General features: G+C 36.9%; 1 protein-coding gene across 4 annotated transcripts in view; it reads left to right on the forward strand.

Annotated features, from left to right (window-relative positions):
* Positions 1-26,587, forward strand: part of SOX6 (SRY-box transcription factor 6) — a 525,015-nt gene that overhangs the window by 138,604 nt on the left and 359,824 nt on the right. The window contains exon 1 of one of the 4 annotated variants that reach the window (XM_036426326.2): positions 19,708-19,792. The exons of the other annotated variants lie outside the window; for them this stretch is intronic. The gene's annotated coding sequence lies outside the window, so the exon portion shown is untranslated. Of the gene's footprint in view, positions 1-19,707; positions 19,793-26,587 lie in introns of those variants that run through there. 4 annotated transcript variants of the gene reach the window in all.

A 26,587-nucleotide genomic window follows, 5' to 3' on the forward strand; every position in this document is an offset into this window, starting at 1 on the left:
AAGCAGGTAATTGACAAATCTAGTCTCTCAAACATTAAAATATACTTTCCATTATGTGTGGGAGTCTTCATATTTTATTGTTCATTTGCTGAAATATAAATAATGGAAAATTGAGCATGTGTTTATGCACACAATGCCCCAAACAGATAGTATATGAGAGTCCCATTCTTTTTTTTTTAAAAAAATATATTTTATTGATTTTTTACAGAGAAGAAGGGAGAGAGCTAGAGAGCTAGAAATGTCGATGAGAGAGAAACATCAACCAGCTGCCTCTTGCACACCCCCTCCCGGGGATGTGCCTGCAACCAATGTACATGCCCTTGACCAGAATCGAACCTGGGATCTTTCAGTCCGCAGACCGATGCTCTACCACTGAGCCAAACCGGCTTTGGCAAAAGAGTCCCATTCTTTATACATTGTGAATATGAGTGCCAAAATATCCTAAAATTCACTCTTTATAACTCTTAAAAACCTTCTAATTTTGAATAATACAATGTTATAAAAATGTGGGACATTAAAAATAGCTTGTAAGAATAGGATATATTCAACTAAAATTATCTAGATACTTATATATATATTGATATAGAAACAGTTTATGTTTTTACAAGATATTTCATACCATTTCCTCTATTCAGAATACTTCTAACAAATATATTTTAAAAATCTTTATTGTTGAGATTATTACAAATGTCCCTCTTTCTTTCCCCCATTGCCACCCCCTCCACAAGGGTCCCACCCAACCCCAGGCCTTCACCACCCTATTGCCTATATCCATAGGTAATGCATATCTACACTAATAAAAGGGCAATATGATAATTATACTGGGAAACCTTCTGGACCTCCTTCTGGACAAAGCCATGGTGGCAGGGCTGAGGCAGAGAAAGTTAGGGGCAATCAGGCCATGAGGGGAGGGCATTTGGGGGTGATCAGGCCAGCAGTGGGGAAGGGCAGTTGGGGCGAGCAGGCTAGTGAGGGGGATAGTTGGGGGTGATCAAGCTGGCAAAGGGGGGGGGCAGTTGAAGTGAGCAGGCTGGCAGGCAGAGTGGTTAGGGGCAATCAGGCAGGCAGGCAGGTGAGCTGTTAGGAGCCAGCAGTCCTGGATTGTGAGTGGGATGTCTGACCCCTGTTGGATCTGGCCTAAACTGTCAGTTGGACATTCCTTGAGGGGTCCCAGATTAGAGAGGGAGCAGTCCAGGCTGAGGAATACCCTCCCCGACTCCCCTCCCCGCCCCCCAATGCACAAATTTTGTGCACTGGGCCACTAGTATGCATATAAGATCTTTGTTTAATGTCTTCCTGCCCTCCACTTTCCTTCCCTTGAAAATTGACAGTGTTCCATTTCCAGGCCTCTGATTCCATTTTATTCACCAGTTTATTCTGTTCATTAGATTTCTTATTTGTTTATTTTGATTTTTAGATTCAATTGTTGATAGGTTCAATTTGTTTAGATTCAATTTGTTGCCATTTTGTTGTTCATATTTTTTATCTTTTTCTTCTTTTTCCTCCTCTTAAAGAACACGCTTCAACATTTCATATAATACTGGTTTGGTGGTAATGAACTCTTTTAGCTTTTTTCTTGTCTGTGATGCTTTTTATCTGATGTTCAATTCTGAATGATAGCTTTGCTGGGTAGAGTAATCTTGATTGTAGATTCTTTCTGTTCATCACTTTGAATATTTCTTGCCACTCCCTTCTAACCTGCATAGTTTCTGTTGAGAAACCAGCTGACAGTCATATGGGTGCTTCCTTGCAGGTAACTAACTGTGTTTCTCTTACTGTTTTTAAGATTTTCTTTTTGTCTCTTGCCCTTGGCTTTTTAATTATGATGTGTCTTGGTGTGGTCTTCTTTGGGTTCCTTTTGTTTGGGGTTCACTGTGCTTCCTAGACTTGTAAGTCTATTTTTTCACCAGGTAGGGGACGTTTTATCATTATTTCTTCAAATAGGTTTTCAATATCTTGCTCTCTTTTCTTCTGACATCTCCATAATCTAAATATTGGTTCACTTGAAATTGTCCCAGAGGCTTTTTACACTATCTTCATATTTTTGGATTCTTTTTTCTTTTTGCTCTTCTGGTTGGGTATTTTTTGCTTCCTCATATTTCAAATTGTTGTTTTGATTCTCAGAATCTTCTTCTCTACTGTTGAATCCCTGTATATTATTCTTTATTTCAGTTGGTGTATGCTTAAGTTCTGACTCTTCCAATTTTTTAGGAGGTTTCTAGAAGATTTTTGAGTAACCTTATAACTATGGTTTTGAACTATATATCTAGTAGTTTGCTTTCTTTCATTTGTGATATGTTTCTGTGTCTTCACATTTTGACTGCTTCCCTGTGTTTGTTTCTATATATTGGGTAGAGCTGCTATGTCTCTATGAGTTGGTAGAGTGGCCTTGTGTAGTAGGTGTTACATAGGGCCCAGTGACTCAGCCTCCCCAGTCACCTGATCTGGAAGCTCTAGGTGCCCCCCTTTATGGGTTGTTATCACAGTCGTGTTGTAGTTGATACTTGATTGCTGTTGGTGTCACTGGAAGGAATTGACTTCCATGCCAATTTTCTGTGAGAACTAGGTGCAACTACAGTGGGAGAGCTGCTGTGCAGCAGACACCCATATAGAGCAGGATTTGCTTCAGTGGAGCTTTGGTGTTCACAGAGTCTGCCCCTTGAGTGTGTTGCTTATGGGTATGTAGAGTTATAATCTGGTATGTTGTGACACTGAGCCCTGGGTACACTGGCTCTTGGGTCCCCAGGGAGGTGAAAGTCAGCCACTTCCAGGGGCCACCCAGCAGTAACTAAAGATAGATCTGCAGATTTCTTCTCTTTGAATGGGGCTTGGAAGTGCCCAGATGATGCCCAGCTATGAAGCAATGTAGGGTGGTGCTTGTTCCAGGTTTTGGGCCTTTTATTGATAGGTTTGGGGCTCTCTGACCCAGTTGTATTGTAGTTGTTTGTGAGATTTTATCCTGAGAAAGGACAGGCCACTCATATGCAAAAGCTGTTACACATAGCTTGGGTGGGATTGTAAATTGGATGAGGTGGGGTCTTAGGGAACCACCAAGGCAGAGCAAACACATATGGCTGTCAGTCAGCCCTGTGACCAGGGAGATCCCAGCATAGGAATAATGATCTCTGTGAGCTCTTCTGGCTGGATGAAAGCCACCTGTGAGTTTCTGTCCTGATGCCAGACCATCCTGTTTTTCCTTGTATATGTCTGTGTTCCCCAGAACCTCGCCCTGGTGTTGGAGCTTAGAGGAAGCAGGACCTTATAAATTCAGTTCATGGTGCCCACCTTGTAAGAGGACAGCTGGGTCTAGAATTTCTATCTATCTCTCAAGGCCCATATCCTTGTCATCTTCTCTAATTTCATTTCATTTGAACTTCCATAGTATATTGTATTTCTCTTGTGCTTGTCAAAATTTGTCTTCTTAGTTTCTGTGAATATTCCTCATTATTAGTTTCTGATCAAAAGTATTTTTCTTTTTAGAGAGGGATATTAAGTCACTGTCTTAAATAACTTACATGACCATATACTATCTGCTATTCAATAACACTCAGCATATAATTATTGAGTTAATAAAAAATTAAAATAATATACCAATTTTTCATTTAACTTATTTTATACATGTTGTATGCTTTTACTGTTTTCATTTGATACTGGGGGTTAGGGAAGGAGTAGTTAATGGAATTTGCAGATGAGTCGAATGAAACTTTTAAATAATGCAAAGTGTAACATTTATTGTGAGACCCTGACAAAATCTGGAGGTTATGATGGGGAGCGGGGAAGAAATTGACATGTCACCCTCATCATTACTGCTCTTGACCCTTATACCCCAATTACCAATTATGATTTTGTAATGGAAACTATGTCATATTTCTTTGTATCATCTCTAGCATAGTTGTTTGCTCATAGTGCTATAAACATATGTATAAAATGAACATGGGAATGAATTTGACATTGTTGGTTATTTCCTTTCATGCCTCAGTCACTCTTTCCTTTAATGGCTTTCTGTTCTAAGGGTTTTCTTTGTATTCATGTTGTCCTTCCATTCTCTTATATAAAACCCTTCTTTCAAGAAAGCATTTGATGATCACATTAACCTAAGAACATAAATGGCCAATAATAATTAATATTTTGTTCTTTTGTGGGATATGCAAAGTTTAGAAGTCTTTTCAAATAAAAATTTAAGGTAAATGAATTAAATTATATGGGATGTTCATTCAAAATAAATATGTTTGTTTACTTGACCTCATAGAGAAACATTTATAACTTGACTCCATAAAACAGTTTTGTAGTGGTTAGGGGGGACCCATGAAATTTCTAGAGAAATTAGCTGAAGATAGACCTCTATATATATCTTTGAAAATGTTCTAAGGATTTAAACTTAATGAGTAAAGATAGAATGAAGGATAGAAATAGTTCTTTGTGATATATGGCTTTGAATTGAGGGAATGGAACTAAAGTTATCAAAAGAAAAATTCTTTTGGCACATAACTTAAAATGGCTAGATTTGTGGGTTTTGTTTCTTTTTTGGGACTAGTAGAAACAATTCTAAGAAATCTTTTCTGTGCAATGGCTCTTACAATGAAGAGTTTGCAATTGTTTTAAAAATTTTCCCTGAAGTTACCTCACTGTAATAATTATTGAAAAAAGTAATTCCTGAATTTAAAATGCATTGTTTATTGTACTCCCTGTCCACATTTTTTTTTTTTTTTTTCTGGTAAAAGCTACCTCATTTTCTTTTGGGGAACAATCCTTCTTTCATTTTTGGTAAGTGTGATTGGGGTAAAGCTGCTCTTACCCTCCCAAGTCATAGGGCGTGAGCATTTTATTGATATATACCTGGCCAGTGATTGGTTCAGAAATGAACATATTATTTAAGCCAGTCCAATGAGGCTTAATCTTGACATCTTTGCTGAAATTATTGGGAAGGAAGCACTGTCTTTCTGTTGTGATTCCTAACCTGGAGTTCTGATAGTCCTATTTGCCCCTGAAGGGGCAGTACCTGCCTGAGAGATTGAGAGAGACCAATTCCTGATTAGATTATTTTAGCACTGAGTCCGGCTGTATCAGACAGAAGCCAGGACTTTTCAGTTATGTTGAGTCAATAAATTATTTCTTTTGATAAAGCTACCTTGAGTTGGCTTTTGTCACTCACAGCTAAAAGTGTTCTAACAAATATGACCACAGTTGCATAGTTGACTGCCAGCTGATATGGTAGATGGATATATGTCATTTGAAGTACCATTTTGATGTCTATTGATTCGTCCAATATGTGACATTTATTTATTCCACTTTACTTTCTATTAGTGTGGATGTTATGATGAAAGTCACTACTGTTTAAACAAAAATAATGTTTACTGAATTAATTTAGTATTATCAAAGAATAATAAAATGCAAATAAGATGATATGGCCAGATAAGTTCTAGATTTTGTTATAGTATTTTGAAGATAGAACAAGTTTATGTATTTTTCCCCTGGTATAAAAATATGGTTTTCCTTTTTTGTATTGATAAATAAAATAATTTATAACTTGTTTATATTTTTCACATTGCTTGTCAATTGCAGTTTGATATTTTTGCACAACTTAGGCGGGAATTGAAAAAAATATTTTATTTGCTTATGCTCTGAAGAAGAATCCTCTGCCTGTGACATTTTTATGCTAATCCTATTCATTAATATATAATTCTACTTAAGATCAACTTTAATGGATTTGCTTCAAATTAGAGATCTCACTAATTTGGAAAGCCCAAAAAGAAGTGGATATTGTAATATATATTTTGCTATTTTTCTGGAAAAAAGTAATCTCAATTTGGAAGAAAATGTATACAATTATGCAAATTCTACTTGACTTTGGTAAATCACATTTAAATGTGCAATACTTTTCATTTATTTTTGTTATGTGGCCTTTAGGAGGTCTCCATTTTATGTTTGTTTGTTTTTTCATATTGTTTGAAATATGTATGTAAAGACTAAGTTGATATTTGATCATCTCTCTCATAAATGTGCTGGACTACCTTGGCTGGTGGGCTCAGTTGGTTGGAACTTTGGGTTCAATTCCTGGCCAGGGATATACCTAGGTTTTGGGTTCTATTTTTAGGGCACATACAGAGGGCAACCAATTGATGTTCTCTCTCACATCTGTGTTTCTCTCTCTCTCTCAAATCAATATGCATATCCTTGGTAAGGATAATAAATATGTGCTGGACCATTTTATAGTAAGATTTTATTGCTTAAAAAACTTAAAGAAAACCCCAACATTAAACTAAGATCCTAGATTTTCTTGTTCTTTTCCCTGCCATTCAAGAATGTCAATGTGGAGCAAAGGTAGGTTTACAGTTGTTCATATGGAAAATAATGCAATAAATGATAAATAATAGAAGAATAAACTTGGTGTTTCACATAGTCACAACTGTAAACCTACTTTTGCCCCGCCCTGTATATTTACTTGGAAAACATAATGGCTAAGATTTTAACTTTTCATTGTTTTCTCCCTAATTCATGTAGATTACAGGTATATTCCTCAGATCTAAGAACCACAAGGCTAAATGTCTTGGATGTTGCTGTTTTCATTAGGGAATAAAATTGTGCTTAGAAGTTGGAATGCTAACTGGCTGATGAAAGGAAGGTCCTCATTAGAACCATTTTAAGATCAAGCAAAAGTTGCAGAAACCTTAACCTTTAAGAATCCATCAGATAATAGCACATTTGGAATGGCATGTACACTTGTTATATGGGTGGAACTTCTCAGAAGGGGTGGATTTTGAACTTTTATTTTTTATCATTATGTAGCATTTCTTCTTTCCTCAAATGACCTCAAATTTTCAACCAGATCAAATAAAATTTAAAAATACATAAAATTCCTAGGAAGAACCTAAGCCTCTCTCTTTTTTTTCCTATAACCCTTCTATGTGATGGTCTTTCTTTTTTCTGTCACCCACTGTTTGTTTATTTCTCTTACCCACACCTTCTCATACGGTAGTATCTCTGGGTAAATGAGTGTGGATGATGTGTTATTACTGGTTAAGCAGTCAAAATACTTTTATCATCATTATTTTTGGTTAAAATTTATATTTATATTAAAATAACAAGGAAAACAGTGTCACACAATTTTACAATTTGTCATTTGTTTTCATTTTTACCTGCATATTTTTTAGTCTTGTACATATATTTTTAAAAAACCCCATAATGATGGAAGGTGACTTGACTTTGGATGGTGGGCTCACAATGCAATAAATTTAATAAAAAATAAAATAATTTAACATAATTATAATCATAGTATAGATGTCATTGTGTATACTTTGTCATTTAATATTAAGTAATAAACATTTTCCACCACAAAGAGCTTGCCAAGACCTGTACAAACACTTAGGTAAGCCCTGGTGTGTCTTACTGTCTTTGGGAGGGAGCTGCCATTCAAACCTTGTTTTAGCTAGTTTTCTCTCTGATCTTCAAATATCTCATTTACAATATTCCAATGGCCTCCAGCTCTTAGTGAGGGAAGACATAGTTTTTGTCTTTGATGGGAATGTTTCCTAACATTTTACCAATAACTATGAAGTGTTCTATAAAATTTTTTCTCCATCTCTGATATCTATTCAGATGTTCATACATTTTTAGTTCTTTAACCTGTGCCTATGATGCTATTGGAAGATTTTTTCAATCATGCAGAATTACTGGGATTAAAATCTACTTGTTCTTGGAAGGTTTTCATTTATCCTGCAGAGTAAGTTAATATTTAAAGAATTTTTGCATATCTGTTCATAAATGAGATTAGTGTATAATTTCTCTGCTTATAGTAGCTTTATTTTGTTTTGGAATCAAGGATATTTTAGCCTTCTAAAATGAGTTAGGAGTCACTTAGATATTAGTGTGGAAGGAAGTCATGGTACTATCCCCTCCTAAAGGCATATAAGTTTAAACTCTAGGAGAAGAAATATTTTTATTTTCAAAGGATTTTTAAACATCAACCTAAGAAGAGTGTATTTATTTATTTATTTATTTTTTTTTTGGTGGGGACAGGGGATTATTGGTGGGAGGGAAGTTGGGGTTAGAGAAAATGTTGGTGAGTCATGGAAGCTGCTCCATAGTCTCTGTCATAGCAGAGCAATTATTCTGGTGTTTATCTCTGAAGATAGTTTGGCAGACCTGAGATGTACTCAGTAGGGAGTAAGAGGAGGGCAGATTGATGACATTAGTTAGGAAAGGTACTAACAGAGAAATCTTTAACTGAACATTCAAAAAGGGTTCTGCACCAAAATTGGAGCTAAACATGATCTGAGATTTTTTAAGTACAACTCACTTAGCTTATGTCTCTTAAAAGGAAAAAGGGTAAGAGTGTCTCCTCCAGGTCCCACAATCATTCCTTTTGTTAAATTAAGCCATTTATGATATCCTTCATCCAAGTTTCTCTTTGGAGATAATTTCAGTCAGATTCTTGTCTCTATAAAAAACTCCGAGAAGTAGGTGTGGCTCCATATGTAATTTGTGTATAATCTCATTTCATCCTATAACACCTAGTTCAACAAATCATAGGTACTTTGAAGTTTGGGCTTCCTGAGTATCTAGACATTACTACTTATGCAATTCCTAATCAAAGAGGTGCTTACCTTCTTCTGTTCTTTATCTGCTCTTTTCAAAGTATCACAATTGGACTCACAGGTTTTGAGCACCTACGAGGTACCAGATACTGGATATTCAGAGATGATGTTCTTAAGGATTTCATCTTCCTTTTCTACCCTTGTTCTCAGAGCCCCTTTCCTTGTCTAGATAGCTAGGTGCTTTTGTTTCTTTTTGCCTCTCTGTCAAAGCAGAGAGACCTTAAAGAACATTTTGAGTTAAACTCAAGCTGCTTCTCTTGAGAAGAATTACTCCAGCTCTCTGAACGTGGGCCTATTGTTTGTTTAGAACCCAGTGTTAATGAGGGCACAATGCTTGTCTTGATTCTTATATGGACCTATTAGTTTTGCTCTGTTCCATGGCCTTGGATCACTGCTCTGATGACTGATGCTTGCTACAGACCAGGTGAGAGGAGTTGGTGGACCAAAACAGTAGAAAACCCGTGCATATTGCATTCTTATCAGGTATCACCCCTGTTTAAAAAAGGCAAGCCACAATTTAGGGCTTCACTTTAAAACAAACTTATTGCTGAAATAAGGTGTAAAGAAATGTGGAAAAGTAAAATGAACTTAAAAAGCATTTTATGCATTTTTTTTCTGTTATCCATTAATTGGATAATTCTTAAGCTAGTTCTCTGCAGGTTATTCACTTTTCCTTTTAATATCTTTGGATGCAAGATTGAGCTTTGCTGGCCTTTATTTCTTGTTCTTCGTGTTTAAGTGCCAGCTCTGGCAACGCTTATGGTCAGTGTTGGCTCCATTGAAGGAGGGCTGAAGACTCCTTTTGGAGACCCACTTCCCTGGTTGTTTTAATTTCTCATAGGGATAATTGTTGAGTGGTGCTATATTGGATAGTATTTTCCTTGCAACAGAGTTCAGGAATTCTGCCCAGTAATCACTTCTACTCCTGTTGGATGAGTGTATTTTATGGAAAGACTGGTAATTGGCTCTAAGTATCTCCCTAAAACTATGTGTAGGACTTAGCTAGATTAACTCTGGGAAAATCTTGCAGCCACCATGAATACTTTCCTTAGTGATCTTCAGCTTCATACAGTGATAAATAGAATTTGTAGAAGTTTAAAGTTAGCTTCTTTATCATCTTATTCCAGGACACCCTCATATAGCCAGTCCTGTGAAACCAAAGGTATTTTTTTATATCCTCACCCAAGAATATGTTTATTAATTTCAGAGAAGGGGGGGGACGGACAGAAGAGAGAGGAAGGGAGAGAGAGAGAGAGAGAGAGAGAGAGAGAGAGAGAGAGAGAGAGAGAGAAAGCAAGAGAGAGAATGCCTCCTGTATGAATACTGCAACTGGGGATTGAACCTTTAGCCTAGGAACTGAACCCACAACAATTTGGTGTGTCAGATGACATTCCAACCAACTCAGTCACCCGGCCATGGTGAGTTCAGTGCTATTTTTTGTTTTCTTTTTTCATAGTCAGAGATATTAGAACAATTGGAATATGAGTGATAAGGACCTAGATTTAAAAAAAAAATGTTTGAACATTGCTATTGTGGCTTTATTCTTTCTGGTGAAAGACTGTAATTTACTGTTTGCTGGTATTCTGTAGAATGGACCTGTCAACAATCTGAGATACACTGAAAAAGAAAACTGTGGATCTAACATCCATTAGTTATTTCCTCAAATTCAATTGCTTCTCTGGGTGAAAGGTGAAGCTTTTGAGACACAACAGTTTGTAGTTTTGACATCTTTTACCAAGGAATCACTGATTCATAACTAGTTAGTAGACAAAAATAAATGGTGAACTTTTATAGATCATATTTTTGAATTATCTTTATAGTGACAGTTTTTAAATTGGAAATCAATGGATATAAGGTGGGATGGGATTGTTAACTGTTTTTTTTTTAAAGAGTTCTTGTCACTTACAAAAAAATAAAATATATCAATTTTGAGTAGCTATCTAGACTACATAAAATGGAACAAAACAGAAACTTCCGCTGAAGAACTTTGGGAATCATCAAAATGATTTTGCCTTCTTTTAAAAATATATATATATTTTATTGTTTTTTTATAGAGAGGAAGGGAGAGAGAGAGAGAGAATTAGAAACATCGATGAGAGGGAAACATCAATCAGCTTGCCTCTTGCACACCCCCTACTGGGGATGTGACTGCAACCAAGGTACATGACCTTGACAAGAATTGAACCTGGGACCCTTCAGTCCGTAGACTGATGTACTATTCACTGAGCCAAACCTGTTAGGGCTGACTTTGCCTTCTTTGCTGAGATTGATCGCTTTAGAGGTCCCAATTCTTGATTCTTTCTTGCGTCCACAACCTGAACCATGAAACTTTCCAGTACCCTTCCCAGAAGGGAAGGCCATTCTCTCTTACACATTGACTCAGACCCATCTCTTAACTTGCTTTGGTCAATGGGATGTTAGCAAATGTGACTGGCACATGAGCAGGCTTGTAGAAGCACGTGTGCATTTCTGTTCATAGTCTTGCCCTTTTCTGTCACCATGAGAACAAGCCTGGGCTAGTCTGATGGAGGATGAGCCTTACGGAGCAGAGCTGAATTACCCCAGTTGTCCTAACCAGGGCCATTCTAGATCAACCTGAATTGCCCAGCCAGCCACAGGCATGTTGGTGGGCTCAATTAAAACCAGAAGAAATGTCCAGCTGACCTGCAAATAAATGCTTATTGTTTTAAGCCACTGAATTTTGGGGTGGTGGAAAATGCAGCGTTCTTATATCCATAGATAATGGAAACAGCTTCTGATAACTCCTTAGGAAAAAAAATTCAACTAGGCAAATGTCACAGAGGATCCTGAGTGATTTTTTGCTGTACTACTGACTATATATGTTTTGCATTGATATCAAGAAAATCCTTGAGCCAGCCACTCAGTGAGACTTGCGTGAGACTTGATTTAAATGGAGCATTTGTGTGTGTGTGTGTGTGTGTGGGGGGGGGGTTGATTTCAGAAACTCTGGCGATATTTCTGCTTAGTCTAATATTCCACTAATGTATGTTAGCATTACTAGGCTCACAATAGTTCAGTCCATAAAGAAAGATAAGGCAGAAAATGCAAGAGGTTGAGTTAAATTCATATGGTAATAAACACAAATGCCAATATATCCTTTGTCAAGAGCAAATTTTGACAAGGGAGGGGTGGAGGTGAGTGGAGTCAGTAAAATGGGGAAAAACGAGGCTGGCAAAAGGGAAACTGGATTCATTTTGTTCCTTTTAAGGACAAAGAGGTGTAAAAATGAATGTTGTGAACAAAGACCGAGCTTTCAAACCTTAACCCTATTTGTACTCTACAGGTCCAACTTATTAATAAAAAGGTTGAGTGAAAAGAGGCAAAGAGGTAGTTTTGTTTAGCGATATGATTCTTTAATTCTTTCTTTGTGCTTTGAAATCAAACGAGTGTTGTCTTTTCTACTTTCAGGCTCATTCTATAGCATTGCTGTTTCATTCACTTTCTTTTGTGGTAGAAAGAAGTCGGCTTTTTAGTAAATATATAAGCAGTAGCGGGCTGAGAATCAGAGCCCCCTAGATCGACCGCATCTTAGTAGTTATTCATCTGGAGCTGTGCTCTGAGAAGGGGTGCTGGTTGGGGGACCTGTACTCGGTTAATTCATCATATTACTTGGAAAGGTCCTTATTATTTTGCACAGCAGTGTGGTCACCTGGCGGTAGGTCATTAGCATTTTAGTCTTCTTTTCCCTCACAACAATGCACAACATGCTAATTAGAGGATTCTGAAAGCTAAGTAACTGGTTTTAAAATCAGACATTTTAATTTGCAGCTTTAATGGCTGTTTTTATTTTTTTATTTTTTTTATAATAACTGGCTTTATTTGGGGTAAAAGCACTTCTCATGTTCCACTTGCAAGGCAGAGTATAACAGAAGCTGACAAAATTAAAAACCTCATAATGTGACCTTTGCCTGGGATAAAAGGCTGTTTCATAACAATTTCCTTTTGTTCTTTGTTTAAGCCATTACTCTAAAAGGAGCCTCCGATTAATCTAAGTAAATGCATCATTACAGTACTAATCCATGTCCTTCTGTCAGTGTCTGTTTTAATTAAATAAGAAATGCTAGCAGAAAGATATCGCGCACAAAGCTGTGATTGGTGAAAGAAGCACTGGTTGATCAGGGAAAGACTTAAAAAGGGCTTTACTGTTTTGTTCATTTGCATAGTTCCAGATGCCACAGTGCTCCAGGTTGAAAGAAAACTTACAAAAGAGTTTAACACATTTCACTCTTAAAGGTTTAAAATAATGGGCTTTACCAATGAAATTCTAATCATCCAATTTATCACATGCTAGGCATTCCAAAGCAGGGAGCGGAACTGTTTGGGGTGTGTCTTTTAAAGCTTTTATGCTGTCTTGTGTTGTATCCTGTGAAAACATACCTGCCCAATTTGCATGTGCTGCTTCTTATTTTGGGTGACACTGATAGTAAAACTTGGTTGTGGATATACAGTTGCTTTTTTTGTTTTGTTTTTTTGTTCTTTTGAAAGTCTATTGCAGTTTCTAGTTTAGTTTTTTAAAAAAGATGGTTTTCTGTTGGTAATATGTAAAGAATTTAGGTAATTGGAACAAAGAAAAGTACATTTAATAAATGCTTTTAAAATGTATGTACCCAGTTAATGTTGCTACGCTGATACACAGAAACTCTTCGGAGCATTAGAGTTGCAGAATTCCCGGGGTGAGGGCTTTCTCCATATACAGGCCCTTATTTGATGTAATGAAAAGAGAAAGAGTGCAACAGTGAGACTGTTAATTAATTTAGCCTAACAAGATGAAGATAAATGAAGCAAAGCACAGATTGAATGAAGCAAGAGGTCTTATTTACAATTTAATACATTTTTCTATCATGCAGATTTCACTTGATAAAAAATAAACAGATCCCCGCCCCAAATACTTGCTAAAAGTACACTCCCAACCACCATTCAACACTAAAATGCTGATCTGACTACAGAAAACATGTACTGTGGCTCCATATAGAAGACACTTTTATGGTGTGTAAACAGTGCTTTTCGACTGCTAAGAATCCTACACTAGTTAACCTTTAACTTCAGTATTTTATTATTCTTGTTATAGACTGGGGATGACCATAAGAATAATTATCTGAAAACCTTTGAGTTTCTTATTCTTTAGGTTATCCTGAGACATCTTGCTTCAGTTACTTAATAATCATTTTATCTTAATCCTCTATTTTTCTTTTTAACCAAAGAAAAGAAACTCTAAAGTGAGAAAATAAGAAGAGCCATGAGTCTTTTTACAGTGTGCTTGAATCTGTAGCAATTGTGCAGAATTCTTAAATTAGCATTATTTTTAAAAGTCTCCCTTTCAGAGATTAATGAGCTATATCCAGTATTTGACCTTTTATCAATCTTGCTTTCTGCTCAGAAGTACTTCCTTCCTTCCTACAGTAGTAGAAAAGACTGTCTCTTATGTTACTGTAGGCAGTGGTAACAGGGCTCTCTACAAATGGTGTTATTATGGTCACTATGTATTTATCTCAGGGGTCACGAACAAATCCATGCAACTGCTTCTAAGGATTTCAATAAATAGGACTTTTTATCCAGACAATCGCCTTTTATGTTACTTTTAAACAAAACTACTAGTCCATCAAGAGTTTCAAAAGAAAACAATTCTACAGAGTGCCGGTATGGCCGCACAGACCAATCATCATGGCACCCATTCTCCAGTCCTTTATTTTTCAAGTCCACAACAATAGGTTGTTGATTCAATGGACAAGACCAGAACAATCAACTTCTCTGTTTTGCAGCAGTGCAGCATTTTAATGCCCTTCTCTAATAATGGTCTCATTATTGTTATTCTAAGACTGGGCCTCAGGAGGAGGAATATTTGCTGGAGGTACGTCATTATTTTGCAAATTTCTATTAGCTCATCATGTTGTCTGTAGTGTGAAAATCGTAGCTAATTAGGGCAGCCAGTTAGACTACCAGCTTTTGAGCTTATGAGTTAAAAGGTAGCATACTTGATAGGCCAGTGATGTGAAAAAGGTGGTACAAAGGAGGATTAGAGCAGTTGCCTTAGTAACTCCAACTTCCATCTGTGAGGGAACAATGGACTTGTGTTTCTCCCCCACCTTGGTGTAAAAATTGGTTTTGTTTTGAAAGGACAGGGTTCTTTTTATGACAATCTGGAATTCAGCCCAACTGAGTGTAGTTTTAGTTGTTAGGAGAGACCATTGGGGATAGGAAAGATGAAAGGTCATGGTGAGCTTCAAGGACATGAAAGGTTGTTGTCTCATGTAACAATGGTAGATTGTTTTTTCTCTAATATTTCTAGCCAGCCCCTAAGTTAGGTAATGGAACAAATACCTACAGTTTAGTCAGGTGAAGCAGGAGGGGGAGGGGAAAGGAAAGGAGAAAAATGGGTCAAGAGAGAGTTTTTACTTTGTTAGAAAAAAATAAAAGGGTCACTCTAATTTGCTTTTATTAAGCAAAGTGATTTTTCTTTGTCACCATCTCTGAGATTCCAGCGTGCTTTGGATGGTTTGCCTCTGTGGGCCATCACATCTCTGGGAAGCTCTCCAATGTGTTAGGAAATGTGATTTAAGCTTTCTTCCTGAACTCCCTGGAGGACCAATGATGTGATACTTAACAATAAATTTAGTTGTTGTAGCTTTCTCACATTATTGGTGTTCTTAAAAGGTTTTCCTTCAAATGCACAGTGAGTAAAATGAATGATAAATATGAAAGAAATTTGTTTCACCACTCTACAGGGTTTTATCATAAATTCATGACTTCCATCACAGAAAGTTTACAGGAAACTGTCTAGATGTTGCTGCAATAGCAACACAATTTTTTCTCTCTGTACATAAGAAAATGCCACAATTTTAAGAGCTATTGGGGGTTTTTGTATTATCGAGGAGGTGATAGAAAAGGATTAGATCTGGTCTATTTCCTAAAATCCTTCACAACCAAATCACCCTTTCTGGGTTTGAAATACTTTTATTTCAACAAAATAAGTGACTTCTATTTCCCTCCAATATCAATATTAAAACAGTTGGTGTATGTTTGTGTATGTGTTTACAACCAGACAGAGTATAGGAACACTCTCTTTTAAAGCAAAAAGATCATCTTTGGTGATCAAAGGAACCCTCATATTTCTTCCTCTCCATTGTCTCCAAACAACCCTTGTGTAATTGAAGCTGGATTTGGTCCAGGGGGCTGGGGGGATTTTGAAATTCTCTTTTAATCCCAGGTCTTTGTCTGTTTTTTTCTTTTTTCCCCTGACAAAAATCCCAGCATAAGTGGAGAGAGATGTACCCCTAAGGTACATGACATTCAGAATCTGCAATCTTGATCCAGGCACTATGTAAGATGCTTTCATATACAATATTGTTATTCAGGATTTAAACACTTTTTCTTTCCAATGTGGCAAATTAACTTTCTTAGTTTTTACATCTGTAGAAAAGGACCTGATGTTATTCAACTTTATTAAATGTAGGTCATATGATTGAAAAAAGCATTATACATTTCATAAACGATTGAGTATAAATTTGTGCTTTATCAAAAATATATCCATATAAGCTATAATAATTAGTTCAATATAAATGGCATAGTTTATTTTGGAATTATTATAACATATTTAGATATTTTGGACTTTAAGCATAAAGGAGAAAGTAAAATAATCCATCATGTCAGCTTCTTAATTCATAATAAAAAATGTACTCCCTAGTAACATTTTGATATATTTTATTTCAGTCTTTAATCTATCATATATAAGAAAGAACATGTCTAGCTTGTTTGTTGCCTTCTCTCTGGTGCTCAGAACAGTATGTGGCTCATAGCAGCTATGTGAAAAAATAGTTGTTGGCAAATGAAAAAAAAGAAAAGAAAAGAAATTAGATCATACTTTATATATTTACACACACACACACACACACATACACACACACACACACACATTTAAGAAACCATTTTATTGGATTTTCCCATATTTAGAGTCTTGTGAAACATTATTTTTTGTTTGTGTTTTGTTAATTCTTGTCAGTGGATATTTTTCCATTGATTTTTTAGAGAGTGGAAGAAAGAGGGAAAGACAGAGAGAAACATCCATGTGAGAGAAACACATCAATTAGTTGCCTCCTCCATGAGCCCCAGCTAGGGCCTAGGCCGAGGAGGAACCAGTAATCAAGGTACATGCCCTCAATCGGAATTGAACCTGGGACCCTTAGGACCATAGGGTGACACTGTAACCACTGAGCCAAACCAGCTAGGGGAAAAACATGATTTTTAAAAAACTTTGATTTCATTTTGAGAGAGGGAATAATTACAGTCATGCACTACATAAAGTTTTGGTCAATGATGTACTGCTTATACAACACTTGTCCCATCCTATCTAATAAAAGAGTAATATGCAAATTGATCATCACTCCAACACACAAGATGGCTGCCCCCACGTGGTCAAAGATGGCTGCCCCCATGTGGTCACAAGATGGTTGCCACAAGATGGCCAGCAGGGGAGAGCAGTTGGAAGGGCCCAGGCCTGCAAGGGAGGGCAGTTGGGGACGATCAAGCCTGCAGAGGAGGACAGTTAGGGGTAACAAAGCTGGTAGAGGAGGAAAGTTGGGGGTAATTGGGCCTGCAGGGAAGGGCAGTTGTGGGGAACCCAAGCCTGCAGGGGAAAGCAGTTGGGGGGAACCAGGCCAGAAGGGGAGGCACTTAGGGGTGACCAGGCCTGCAGGGGAGCAGTTAGGCATCAATCAGGCTGGCAGTGGAGTGGTTAGGGGGTGATCAGGCTGGCAGTCAGAAGTGGTTAGGGGCAATCAGGAATGCAGGCAGGCGAGCAGTTGGGAGCTAACAGTTCTGGATTGTGAGAGGGATGTCCAACTGCCCAATCCTACTGGACATCCCTTGAGGGGTCCCAGATTGGAGAGAGTGCTGGCTTGGCTGAGGGACACCCTCCCCCCACCACACACACATACATATACACAGAAATATTATGTAGCAGTAAAAAAGAATGAAATTTTTCCAACATGGATGGATTTAGAGTATTATGCTAAGTGAAATAAGTCAGACAGACAAATACTATATAGTTTCATTTATATATGGAATCTGAAAAAAACAAAACCAACCAACCAATAGAACAAAACAAAAATAGACTCATAAAAATAGAGACAAAAGGTATAGTTAACAGAGGGGAGGTGGTTGGAAGGATAAAAAAAAAAACTGAAGGGGAATATAGTTAATAATATTGCAATAAGTTTGTACGGTGATGGATGATTACAAGAATTAGTGGTATGATCACATTATAAGGTATAAAGGTGTTGAATTATTATATTGTATAGCTGAAACTAATATAATTAATATAATATTGTATACCAACTATATTTAAATTAAAGAAATAAAATTGCCACTTTTTGTTCTTTGTGGATGTAATATTATCTTTATATATTAGCAATTTATATAGCTATATAGTACTTATATAGTAACCTCATATTTATATAGTATTTATAGTTTCAAAGCTCTTTAATAAAGATGATCTGGTTTAATTATAAAAATAATTTTAGGCACACAGGGCATGATTTGTTATACCCATTTAGGGAATAAGGCGTATGGAAGTTAAGAGACTTAATCTAGATCATAAATATAGAAGTGGTAGAGTGGACAGGATAAATCCAAGTTTTCTGAGTTCTACTAGTCCAGTAAACTGTTTTTATTTTAGTCACTTTAATCTTTTCTCCAGGTTAAACAATCATTGTTTTGTGGACCTTTTAAAGAACATTATTCTATAAGAATAAAGACAAGTGATTAGAATGTTTTTACCTCATCACCTATTCCCATTCTCAAGGCCTTTTTTTTTTTTTTTTTTTAACTTTCCATGATTCTTCTTTTTTCAGTCATTTTCTTTGGCTTCTGTAGCAATTTTTGAAACCACTGGCTGCCATTTCTTGTTTTCTCAGCCTTTGGCTAGTTGTTTCTTTCACATCTCTAGATGTGACTAAGCAAGTTCTGTTCATGATAACAGGTACAGAGCAGACCGGAGGGGTCCATGGGAATGGGAGCAGCATTGAGAGACAGTTAATATAGCAGACAAAATGCATTAGCTAAAAGACTGGACAATGAACCCCAATAAGTATAGTTCATGTTTGTATAAAAGAGGCATAAAACAGGAGATTAAAGTGTTTTCATAAAGCGCACAAAGCAAGAAAAGTCAGGAGTTTAGGCAGCTAGGCCACAATAAGGTGATAGATACTAAGTAGAGTTAAATGATAGATTCTGATTTCTGAGTAGTCTGCAAGTGGAAGGTTACCAAGACCATGGGAGGGTCATGGTCTTGGATAGACTAGTGCCCCAGGATACAGGAAAATAAGGTAGAATCCTAGTTATTGTAATCAAAACCAAAAGCCAAAGTCAAACTAGCAGTAAAAATAATTAATCTCATTCTGTGCCCAAATTTCTTTCTGTGTTGGAGTCTCTTAGATATGGTCAGAGATGGTCCTAAAGCAGTGGCTCTCAAACTTTTAATGTACATAAGAACCCCCTGGGGTGCTTCAGATTTCTAAACTAGGATCCCGGTGTCTATATTTTTAACAACTGCCCTAGATTATTCTCTTGGCAAGTGTTTACAGATCACACTGGATAAATTTCCCATAAAGACTGAGATGGCACTTATTGTATGATAAGGAATCAAGTGATTACTAGCATAGAGAGAAGGCATTTAGAGGTTGAAAGTTAGACATTTCTACTAAGTGAAAAATATATGTTATGCCCAGAGCAGATTTGTATTTAACTGAATGTAAGAAAGCAGGAAACATGGAAGATATAATGCACTAGACTGGTGTATTAGAAGCCTATTATGTTTTTTGTTTCTTTTGTTTATGACCTGAGTGTTTTTGTAATATCTAACATAAAGATCTATACCTATTAGTGGAAAAAAGTAAGGCTGATTGTTCTTCTGTTCCTAATCTAAAGTGCCCCTCATTTTTATTTAACATTTTTTAATCTATGTAATTGAATTTAGTCTTTTCTTTCTGCTTCACAAATTGATTAGCATGAGTTGGGCAGACTGCTGTAATGCTAAGGGTTAACCAGAAGAGAATTACAAATGAACTATCTAGAAAGTTGATTATTAATCCAGCTAGAGAAGAAATATCCTTTTACTTAGCAAGAATGAGTATCCAAAGAGCTGATAATATTGTTCAGGCAGTGAGGTGGAATGGCAGAGCTTGGTAAGTAAAACAAAACTTGGAAGAATTCTTCTATATCTAATTTTTAAAATGTGTAGAATTTTGATCTATTTAAACAGTTATATAATATGAATTTACAAACTGCCGGAACAAATCTAAAAAAGTTTCAAATGTGTTTGTTAATGAGATCCCTACATAGACTATCGGTAAAAGTTAACTGAAAAGTATTTACATTAGCAGATAAATATATTTAATTTTGAATATTTATAAAAATACACGATTAGATTTGTGATTAAGAACAAGGAAGTGGGCTTGGAGGAATGATTACTAAAACAATCTGAGGCCAAACCTCAAACTGAAGAATATTGAGTGACAAAGTTGTTTTTTTCACAAGAGTGAGTTCTGGGTTTTTTGATATGAAAATATAATTTAAAATATAATGCTCACGGAGAGATTCAGTGAGATATTTTTCAGACTTCTAGGTTACAAAAACTGTCTTAAGTTCTATTTTCAGGGTTTTAGTGCTCATTTCATCATGATGTTTAATTTAAGGACTTTTCTAAAGCCAGCTTTTTATTTTATTTGTGAATTGGAAGGAAGGAGAAATGAGAGGATCTGTGCTATTTGTACAAAGAAAATTAAGTGAAAAGATATGATTTTAATAATATTCTTACATCAAAGACTGCTCTTTCTTTTGTAGAAAAATTTTGATGTCAATTCTATAAGATTGAAGTTTTGTACAAATTACTTAATATTGCAAAAATGAGCTTTTAAACACAGTGTAGCCTATATTGAATATTATTGCAGCTTTATGCAATCATAAATCACTTCAATGCAGCATTGGAAGGAGGACTTAGTAAACTTATTATACTTATCTTAAATTGTAATCATATACTATCAAAAGATGGATTTTAACCCTTTCTTTAAAAGTATTTCTTTAGTGGCATTAACAAGGCCTCAAATTAACATTTTGGTATTTATTGTTTAAATGAGCACAGAAAAAGTGTGTTTTTAAAAAATTCAATATTAGAAATATATGTTATATGTGTGTATGTGTTTGTGAATGTGTGCTTTTGAATATATGGAGTATATATGCTTTCAAAATATCAGAGTGCCATATACCCTCAGTTTTGTTAGTTCTAGTGTTCTGGTTCATATTTAGGACTAGGAATATAGAATATAATAAATGAAATAATAAAAAAGCAATAGTTAAAATTTATTGAGCTCTTGTGTACTAAATGTTATGTTAAATGCTTTATCTCATTTAATCCTTACATTAACTCTGTGGTTGTTGGAAAGCTACAAAGATTATAGTATATGCTAAAACTAAAGATAAGCTAACTAAAGAGTCTCTAATATCTGATGCAAAAAAATCTGGAAAATAAAGTTTCAGGAAACAAAGTATATAAGAGGAGAGATCCCTAAATTTTGTGTGCTTGTCTTTCTCAAAATTAAGAGATTTAATATGAATCTGGTAAAGCAGAAGAGAAGGAAATGAACTGGTAAATTCTTAACATTCATTAATTCTTTCAAAATTTATTATGAAAATTTTTGTTATATAAAATGCATAAAGAATAGGTTAAAATACCTATTTATTTATAAGAAGTAAAACATAAGCTATATAGTTGAAGCCTTCGGAGAACGCTTTACCAATTTTATACCTCCCTTTTTGTGCCAGAGGTAAATATTCTTTTGAATTTTGTGTTTATTATTCCCATGCTGTTCTTTATACTTAAACTTAATTCCATGTTCATTGTAGGAGGGAAAAAAATGCTCTCTCTCTCTCTCTCTCTCTCTCTCTATATATATATATATATACACACACACACACACACACACACACACACACACACATATATATATATATATATATATATATATATATATATGATTGAAGAAAGACCTTTTCTTGGCTTCCTATTACATTTTAATTAAAACAAAAATTCTTAACATGATCTGCAAAGCCCTGGCCCTGCACAGTGCACAGTATGGCTCCTGCATTGCCAACTCTTATCTTTCTCCCAATGATTTCTTCAGATTCAGCTGCTATCCTGGTCTACACAGCCCAAACTTCTTTCCTGCTGTAAGGTCTTCACAATAGTGCTGTCTTCTTACCTGGAATACACTTCTCCCTTCAGATCCCCATCTAAATGTCATTTCTTCAGAGAATCCATCCCTGTTTTTTTAAATTTGAATCTTACCTGTGTGCAAAGGCTTTGCTTCCCACACATTAATTTATTTCATAGCTCATATTGCAATTAAAAATTATGTTTATTAGTGTGATTTTTGTTTAATGTCTGTCCTTCACTTGGACTGGCTCAGTTTCTTTTCGCATGTTTTCCCTAGCATTTAGGACACATGGTCTTTATTTTTTAATATTTTTAAAAAAATATATTTTTATTGATTTTTTACAGAGAGGAAGGGAGAGAGAGAGAGAGAGCTAGAAGCGTCGATGAGAAACATCGACCAGCTGCTTCCTGCACACCCCTTACCAGGGATGTGCCAGCAACCAACGTACATGCCCCTGACCGGAATCGAACCTGGGACCTTTCAGTCCACAGACCTACGCTCTACCACTGAGCCAAACCGGTTTTGGTAGGACACATGGTCTTGTACTTACAGGCATTCAATAAATATTTGTTGTTGTTATCAGGCAGAGGAATGCAGTGAAGGAGAAAGAGGAAAAAAAAAGGGAGATTGAGAGAAAGAAAATGGCATAAAAACAGTCTGTGGGTTAGTTTGTATATACTGTTTAGGTAAAATTATGCAAAACTGGGGGGAGGGAGGAGGTTGGAATGGTTTTGTTTCTTATCGTCTAGCTGTAGAGCGTGTGACAGCTTTTCTCCAAGCTGCTTCCTGTTTTTCCGGTGCAGTCTTTCAGTTTCGTATTGTCATTTTGAGGAATCTGCATTCCTGATGTAAGAGCAGAGCTTTCAAATTGAACTTGCAGAGCAGCCCTAGTGGCTATAAGCTTAATGTGGAAACACTATAACCAGCTCTGAAAATCTGGAACAATTTAGGACAGACACACAGTTGAAAAAATATATCTGGTATTTTTCAGAGGAAAACCATGAGGTCACTTAGTAAGAGTTTCAAGATTGGAAACTATAACTAAAATATTCATATTGGTGACATTTGTTATATTGTTAGGCAGTTTGATTTTTTTTTTCAAGAAAATATAGAAAAGGTTATAAACAAAGGAAAAAAAATAAAGTCAGTCTGAGAGAAAGGCTGGGGTGTTCAAATTGTCAGAATATACTAATGTTTTACTCTATGTAAATCTTTGCTGGTATTTGTAATTAAAGTCCAATTAAAATACATGATTATGCAGAAAAAACTTTTTTTTTGGTTGGTGGTGTGAGAAGATACAAAAAATTTAATTAAAATGTCTTAGTGTTAAATAAAAGGAGAGGTTTTGTAGAGTATCTCATTTGTGGTAGTAGAAGGTGCAATTATTATTAAGGCCCAGTGCATGAATTTGTTTATGGGTAGGTCCACTTGGCCTGGCCAGCGGTCGGGGCTGATCAGTGATCTTGCCCAGTCTTCATGGGTGGCGGGGGCGGGGGGGGGGGGGCTCCCCCAATGGCCTGGTCACCCCCAATTGACCGCCCCCTGCTGGCCTGGTTGCCCCCAACTTCCCCACCTCCCCCAGGCCTGGTTGCCTGTAACTCTCCCACTTTCGTTGGCCTGGTCACCCCCAACTATTCCTCCCCCCCCCCCCCCCCCCCCCAATCTCTGTCACGCCTCACACCCCTCACTGCCCCTCTCTGTTGGCCTGGCCTGGTTGCTCCTCACTCACCACCCCCCCCTCCCCCCCAGTGGCCTAACTGCCCCCCTGCCAGCCTGGTGGCCCCATGCAGTCTGCTGCTCAGTCATTTGTTCGCCCCTCACTAATTCCCCTGCTGGCCTGGTTGCCCATGCAGCCTGCCGCTCAGTCGTTTGGTCAGCACTCACTAACTCCCCTGCCAGCCTGGTCACCCCTCACAGTCTGTTCGGTAGTCTACTTGGTTGTTTTGGTTGTGACGGTTGCTTAGGCCTTTATTTATATAGATATTATACCTGGTATTTTTATTGCACTTTATACTTTTAAGTGAAATTTTTCATATGTTACCTTATACAATTTTTATAGTAACACTGTGAAATATTTAAAATAGGGATCTTATTACCTTTGTTTTATAACTAGGAAAACTGGGACAGAAATAAAGCAGAAGCTGGGACTAAAACTTAAAAAAAAAAAATTTTCTAGGTATAATTTCCTAGGCAAGACTCATATTCACTCCATGTTTGCCCACCCAGAAAGGTTTAGATTTGAGGGTATAATTAGAATCTTTTAAGGACCAGGATGAATTAGGTGAATGTCCTCTATAGGTTTTCCAGACTTAAAACATTTTTTTTTTCTAATTTCCCATCTCCAACAAATGGAACTGAGATGGTTAAGTGCATATAATTAACAAACACATTGCTAAGCCTATTCTAATTTAAGATTTATTGGATAAAATTTAATAGGACTAATATCTTAGGAGTCCAAACATAGGGAGAAATAAATGTGAACTTTTAAGAATGAAAGACCGTAATTTGGAGTAACTGAACTGTAGCTCAAATAAAGCCATGTGATGAAGCGAGGGTGCGAGCCCTTTGGGTGTAAACCTGTCACCAAGGATTCACACTTCTGGTGCTCATTTAAAAGACTTTGAAAGAAAATGTGAAAGTAAATATGTATGTTGCATAAACACACGTATATGCAGGCAAATGGAAGGATATTTCTTTGAAGGCAAATGCCAGGATGTCTTTGTAATGATTAGCTAAGGAGCTTTTTTGCTGCATTAAGGTAAAAAAGCCAAATCTTGTATTTTTCAATTGGACAAATAGCCTGGCTGCAGAGAAATTAAATTTCTCATTCTTTCTTGGCCAGTTGGCAGGAGCTTCCCTCAGGTTAAAAGAACCAAGAATGTTTACTCAGAAGAAGTCTTAAGAGAATCTGATAGCTTTCCTGAGATGGCTAATGTGCTGCGACAGGGAAAGGGTGTCCACAGTGGAGGGCCAAGCCAGGTTAGCTGGTGAAAGTCACAGGGAGCCAGTCACAGGAGCAGCAGGAAAAAACTTTGTCCAGTTACAGCGGTTTAAAAAGGAAATGAACTTCCTTGCTGAGGTAGTGAAGGTTTTGTTACTAGAAGGAATTGGGAACAAAGATTAAAATGTTGAGTTTACACCAAGTTATTTCCTTATTAAAGTTTGTGGGAAGATGTCCTCCTATGTGTCAGATGGCTAAGACCAGTAGGTGTGTCAACATAAAAGACAACGATGTATTCCTTTATTTGTGAGGCCGAGAACAAACTTCACGAAGGCTTACTGTCTGGATTTCTCATCCTACTTAAACATGTGAACAAAAAGATCAACATATTTTTATCCATAAGCAGCCATTTGATGCCTGAAATTGCCCCAAGTAGGAGCTTTAGACTTCACCATCTATTTCCAAACCTCAGAAAAATTGCTGTGAGAGAATGGAATTGTATTAAAAGGGCAAAAAAGAAAAGTTGTTTGTTTCACCAGTGAGTCCAGATCTGAACAATATGAATTTAATATGAGTTAGATAGAACAGATTTAAAAATAACACTAAATTCATTTACTTGCCTTTAAAAAGCTCCCAAGCTTCTAGTACAAGATAAAGGAATCACATTTTAAAGCACCTTTTCTGTTATTTTATTTTCTCCTTATTGAATTAATAATTTCATTTATAAATAAAATAGATTTTAATAATATACAAGTAATACACAAATACATTTCTGTTGTAGAAAAGTGCCTGACATGTACTACTAGTAGGCATTCATTAAATGTTTCTTGAATAAATAATTATTGAAGCCCTAGCCAGTTTGGCTTAGTGAATAGACTGTTGGCCTGTGGACTGAAGGGTCAAGGACATGTACCTTGGTTGCAGGCTCCTGGCCCTGGTTGGGGGCATGTGGGAGGCAGCCAACCCATGTGTTTCTCTACACCAGTGTTTTTCTTTGTCTCTGCCTCTCTATTCCACTTTCTCTAAAAAATCAATGGAAAAAATATCCTTGGGATTAAAAAAAATATATTGAAAAAAAAAAAGCAAAGGAATTGTTCCTTAATTTCTGTCCCCACCTTAAATACTATATTTCTTCTCAAGCTTACTTTCTATTTGCAATCTAGTACATTGAAAATTTGTATACTTTCATACCTCTTTCTATATAATTATGTACAAATATACACAATTATGTAAAAACAAGAAACCCGGTGCACGGGGATGGGGGTGGGGGGGGGTTGGGGGAGGGTGGTTCCTCAGCCCAGCCTGCACTCTCTCCAATCTGGGACCCCTTGAGGGATATCCAACTGTCCGTTAGGCCCAATCCCAGTAGGATCAGACCTAAACAGGCAATCGGACATCCCTTTCACAATCCAGGACTGCTGGCTCCCAACTGGTCGCCTGCCTGGCTTCCTGATTGCCCCTAACTGCTTCTGCCTGCCAGTCTGATCACCCCCTAACCACTCCCATGCCAGCATGATTGATGTCTAACTGCTCCCCTGCCAGCCTGTTAGCCCCCAACTTCCCTCCTCAGCCGACCTGGTCACCCCTAACTGCCCTCCCCTGCAGGGTTGATTGGCTTCAACTGCCCTCCCTTGCAGCCCTGGTCCCTCTCAACTGCCCTCCCTTGCAGGCTGGGTGCCTCCCAATTGCTGTTTCCTGCTGGCCATCTTATGGTGGCCATTTTGTGTCCACATAGGGGCAGGATCTTTGACCACATTGGGGCAGCCATACTGTATGTTGGAGTGATGTTCAATCTGCATATTACACTTTTATTAGATAGGATAGAG

The sequence above is a fragment of the Pipistrellus kuhlii genome, unplaced genomic scaffold (genome assembly GCF_014108245.1).
Source record: "Pipistrellus kuhlii isolate mPipKuh1 unplaced genomic scaffold, mPipKuh1.p scaffold_m20_p_9, whole genome shotgun sequence".
Classification (NCBI taxonomy): domain Eukaryota; kingdom Metazoa; phylum Chordata; class Mammalia; order Chiroptera; family Vespertilionidae; genus Pipistrellus; species Pipistrellus kuhlii.